Raw genomic sequence first — 5,880 nt, forward strand, 5'->3', positions numbered from 1 at the left:
AAACCTGCAAAAAAGAAACAGCAATGAGGACTGATAGCGACAACTACACCAAGGACTAGAGTGATCTGTAGATACACTGACAATTACAGTTCAGTCACATGAAATAGCAATAGAATTAAAATCTGTGCTGCCCTAGGGCTTTAGGTCACGGACTGGCAACCATGTGCAGCGAGCTTTGCACAGCAGATTACTATAGGAGTAAAAAGGAGCTTGTATGTAAGAGCATTCTTTAAGGGTCTATCCAGAATAGTTTCATAAGATGCTCATTACTTAGAACGCTACACGAATAAACTGCACATAATCCACCACAGTTCACTTCAATAATGCAGTTTTTGTGACATCAAACTGCAGCATGCCTTATTGGCTTTTAGGACAATTTCCCTCCACCGACTTAAAAACGGGTTTTCTGTATTTTGGCTTTATGTACTTCCAGATTTAGCATTCCTTTAGGCTACATCTACATGGAGCAGATTTTCCATCCAAATTTTCCACACGGAAAATCCGCAACATTTGGCACCCGCAGCACCCCACCGGCTGCTGCAGACTACCTGCCTTTCGGCACCCGCAGCACCCCACCGGCTGATGCAGGCTACCTGCCTTTCGGCACCTGCAGCACCCTACCGGCTGCTGCAGGCTACCTGCCTTTTGCCACCGGCAGCACCCCACCAGCTGCTACTGGCTACCTGCCTTTTGGCACCTCCAGCACCCCATCGGCTGCTGCAGGCTACCTGCCTTTTGGCACCTCCAGCACCCCACTGGCTGCTGCAGACTACCTGCCTTTTGGCACCCGCAGCACCCCACCTGCAGCGGCAGGCTACCTGCCTATTGGCACGTCCAGCACCCCACCGGCTGCTGCAGGCTACCTGCCTTTTGGCACGTCCAGCACCCCACCGGCAGCTGCAGGCTACCTGCCTTTTGGCACATCCAGCACCCCACCGGCTGCTGCAGGCTACCTGCCTTTTGGCACGTCCAGCACCCCACCGGCAGCTGCAGGCTACCTGCCTTTTGGCACATCCAGCACCCCACCGGCTGCTGCAGGCTACCTGCCTTTTGGCACCCGCAGCACCCCACCGGCTGCTGCAGGCTCCCTGATTTTTGGCACCCGCAGCACCGCGGCTGCAGGCTACCTGCCTTTTGGCACCCGCAACACCCCACTGGCTGCTGCAGGTGACCTGTCTTTTGGCACCCGCAGCATTCCACCGGCTTCTGGAGGCTACCTGCGTTTTATCACCCGCAGCACCTCACTGGCTGCTGCAGGCTACCTGCCTTTTGACACCCGCAGCACCCCACCGGCTGCTGCAGGCTACCTGCTTTTTGGCACCCGCAGCACTCCATCGGCTGCTGCAGGCTACCTGCTTTTTGGCACCCGCAGCACTCCACCGGCTGCTGCAGGCTACCTGCAATTTGGCAACCGCAGCACCCCACCGGCTGCTGCAGGCTACCTGCCTTTTGGCACCCGCAGCACCCTACCGGCTGCAGGCTACCTGCCATTTGGCAACCATAGCACCCCACCGGCTGCTGCAGGCTACCTGCCTTTTGGCACCTGCAGCACCCCACCGGCTGCTGCAGGCTACCTGCCTTTTGGCACCTCCAGCACCCCACCGGCTGCTGCTGACTACCTGCCTTTTGGCACTCGCAGCACCCCACCGGCTGCTGCAGGCTACCTGCCTTTTGGAACCCGCAGCACCCCACCGGCTGCAGGCTACCTGCCTTTTGCGACCCGCAGCACCCCACCGGCTGCTGCAGGCTACCTGCCTTTTCGCACCCGCAGCACCCAACCGGCTGCTGCAGGCTACCTGCCTTTTGGCACCCGCAGCACCCCACCGGCTGCTGCAGGCTACCTGCCTTTTGGAACCCACAGCACCCCGGCTGCTGCAGACTACCTGCATTGGCACCCGCAGCACCCCGGCTGCAGGCTACCTGCCTTTTGGCACATCCAGCACCCCTTAGGCTGCTGCAGGCTACCTGCCTTTTGGCACCCGCAGCATCCCACCAGCAGCTGCAAGCTACCTGCCTTTTGGCACCGGCAGCACCCCATCGGCTGCTGCAGGCTACCTGCCTTTTGGCACCCGCAGCACCCCACCGGCTGCTGCAGGCTACCTGCCTTTTGGCAAGTCCAGCACCCCACCGGTTGCTGCAGGCTACCTGCCTTTTGGCACCCGCAGCACCCCTTCGGCTGCTGCAGGCTAACTGCCTTTTGGCACCCACAGCACTCCACCGGCTGCTGCAGGCTACCTGCCTTTTGGCACCCGCAGCAACCCACCGGCTACTGGTGGTTACCTGCCTTTTGGCAAGTCCAGCACCCCACCGGTTGCTGCAGGCTACCTGCCTTTTGGCACCCGCAGCACCCCTTCGGCTGCTGCAGGCTAACTGCCTTTTGGCACCCACAGCACTCCACCGGCTGCTGCAGGCTACCTGCCTTTTGGCACCCGCAGCAACCCACCGGCTGCTGCAGGCTCCCTGCTTTTTGGCCCCCCTTTCAGCACCCTGGCTGCAGGCTACCTGCCCTTTGGCACCCGCAGCACCCCACTGGCTACTGGAGGTTACCTGTCTTTTGGCACCCACAGAATCCCACCGGCTGCTGCAGGCTACCTGCCTTTTGGCACCTCCAGCACCCCACCGGCTGCTGCAGGCTACCTGCCTTTTCGCACCTCCAGCACCCCACCGGCTGCTGCAGACTACCTGCCTTTTGGCACCTCCAGCACCCTATCGGCTGCTACAGACTACCTACTTTTGGCACTGGCAGCACCCCACCGGCTGCTGCAGGCTACCTGCCTTTTGGCACACGCAGCACCTCACCGGCTGCTGCAGGCTACCTGCCTTTTGCCACCCGCAGCACCCCACCGGTTGCTGCAGGCTACCTGCCTTTTGCCACCTGCAGCACCCCTCCGGCTGCTGCAGCCTACCTGCTTTTTGGCATTCGCAGCACCCCGGCTGCAGGCTACCTGCCTTTTGGCACCCGCAGCACCCCACTGGCTGCGGCAGGCTACCTACTTTTTGGCAACCACAGCACCCCAGCTGCTGCAGACTACCTGCATTGGCACCCGCAGCACCCCCGCTGCAGGCTACCTGCCCTTTGGCATATCCAGCACCCCACCGGTTGCTGCAGACTACCTGCCTTTTGGCACTTACAGCATCCCACCGGCTGCTGGAGGCTACCTGCGTTTTGTTACCTGCAGCACCCCTTCGGCTGCTGCAGGCTAACTGCCTTTTGGCACCCGCAGCACTCCACTGACTGCTGCAGGCTACCTGCCTTTTGGCACCCGCAGCAACCCACCGGCTGCTGCAGGCTCCCTGCTTTTTGGCCCCCCTTTCAGCACCCTGGCTGCAGGCTACCTGCCTTTTGGCACCCGCAGCACCCCACTGGCTGCTGGAGGTTACCTGTCTTTTGGCACCCACAGAATCCCACCGGCTGCTGGAGGTTACCTGCCTTTTGGCATACGCAGCACCCCACCGGCTGCTACAGGCTACCTGCCTTTTGGCACCCGCAACACCCCACCGGCTGCTGCAGGCTACCTGCCTTCTGGCACCCGCAGCACTCCACCGGCTGCTGCAGGCTACCTGCGTTTTTGCACCCGCAGCATCCCACCGGCTGCTGCAGGCTACCTGCCTTTTGGCACCTCCAGCACCCCACCGGCTGCTGCAGACTACCTACAGTGGCACCTGCAGCACCCCGGCTGCAGGCTACCTGCCTTTTGGCACATCCAGCACCCCACCAGCTGCTACAGACTACCTACTTTTGGCACTGGCAGCATCCCACCGGCTGCTGCAGGCTACCTGCCTTTTGGCACACGCAGCACCTCACCGGCTGCTGCAGGCTACCTGCCTTTTGCCACCCGCAGCACCCCACCGGCTGCTGCAGGCTACCTGCCTTTTGCCACCTGCAGCACCCCTCCGGCTGCTGCAGCCTACCTGCCTTTTGGCACCCGCAGCACCCGGGCTATAGACTACCTGCCTTTTGCCACCCGCAGCACCCCACCGGCTGCTGCAGGCTACCTGCCTTTTGCCACCCGCAGCACCCCACCGGCTGCTGCAGACTCCCTGCTTTTTGGTATTCGCAGCACTCCGGCTGCAGGCTACCTGCCTTTTGGCACCCGCAGCACCCCACTGGCTGCGGCAGGCTACCTGCTTTTTGGCAACCACAGCACCCCAGCTGCTGCAGACTACCTGCATTGGCACCCGCAGCACCCCCGCTGCAAGCTACCTGCCCTTTGGCACCCGCAGCATCCCAAGGATGCTGCAGGCTACCTGCCTTTTGGCATATCCAGCACCCCACCGGCTGCTGCAGACTACCTGCCTTTTGGCACTTACAGCATCCCACCGGCTGCTGGAGGCTACCTGCGTTTTGTTACCTGCAGCACCCCTTCGGCTGCTGCAGGCTAACTGCCTTTTGGCACCCGCAGCACTCCACTGGCTGCTGCAGGCTACCTGCCTTTTGGCACCCGCAGCAACCCACCGGCTGCTGCAGGCTCCCTGCCTTTTGGCCCCCCTTTCAGCACCCTGGCTGCAGGCTACCTGCCTTTTGGCACCCGCAGCACCCCACTGGCTGCTGGAGGTTACCTGTCTTTTGGCACCCACAGAATCCCACCGGCTGCTGGAGGTTACCTGCCTTTTCGCATACGCAGCACCCCACCGGCTGCTACAGGCTACCTGCCTTTTGGCACCCGCAACACCCCACCGGCTGCTGCAGGCTACCTGCCTTCTGGCACCTGCAGCACCCCACCGGCTGCTGCAGGCTAACTGCCTTTTGTCACCCGCAGCACCCCACCGGCTGCTGCAGGCTACCTGCCTTTTGGCACCCGTAGCACCCCAGCTGCAGGCTCCCTGCTTTTTCGCACCCGCAGCACCCCACCATCTGCTGCAGGCTACCTGCCTTGTGGCACCCGCTGCACCCCACCGGCTGCTGCAGGCTACCTGCCTTTAGGCACCCGCAGCACCCCACCGGCTGCTGCAGGCTACCTGCCTTTTGCCACCGGCAGCACCCCACCAGCTGCTGCAGGCTACCTGCTTTTTGGCACCTGCAGCACCCCACCGGATGCTGCAGGCTAACTGCCTTTTGGCACCCGCAGCACTCCACCGGCTGCTGCAGGCTACCTGCGTTTTTGCACCCGCAGCATCCCACCGGCTGCTGCAGGCTACCTGCCTTTTGGCACCTCCAGCACCCCACCGGCTGCTGCAGACTACCTGCAGTGGCACCCGCAGCACCCCGGCTGCAGGCTACCTGCCTTTTGGCACATCCAGCACCCCACCGGCTGCTACAGACTACCTACTTTTGGCACTGGCAGCACCCCACCGGCTGCTGCAGGCTACCTGCCTTTTGGCACACGCAGCACCTCACCGGCTGCTGCAGGCTACCTGCCTTTTGCCACCCGCAGCACCCCACCGGCTGCTGCAGGCTACCTGCCTTTTGCCACCTGCAGCACCCCTCCGGCTGCTGCAGCCTACCTGCCTTTTGGCACCCGCAGCACCCCGGCTATACACTACCTGCCTTTTGCCACCCGCAGCACCCCACCGGCTGCTGCAGGCTACCTGCCTTTTGCCACCCGCAGCACCCCACCGGCTGCTGCAGCCTACCTGCCTTTTGGCACTTACAGCATCCCACCGGCTGCTGGAGGCTACCTGCGTTTTGTTACCTGCAGCACCCCTTCGGCTGCTGCAGGCTAACTGCCTTTTGGCACCCGCAGCACTCCACTGGCTGCTGCAGGCTACCTGCCTTTTGCCACCCGCAGCACCCCACCGGCTGCTGCAGGCTACCTGCCTTTTGCCACCTGCAGCACCCCTCCGGCTGCTGCAGCCTACCTGCCTTTTGGCACCCGCAGCACCCCGGCTATACACTACCTGCCTTTTGCCACCCGCAGCACCCCACCGGCTGCTGCAGGC

Source organism: Eleutherodactylus coqui, chromosome 11 (genome assembly GCF_035609145.1).
Source record: "Eleutherodactylus coqui strain aEleCoq1 chromosome 11, aEleCoq1.hap1, whole genome shotgun sequence".
NCBI lineage: Eukaryota > Metazoa > Chordata > Amphibia > Anura > Eleutherodactylidae > Eleutherodactylus > Eleutherodactylus coqui.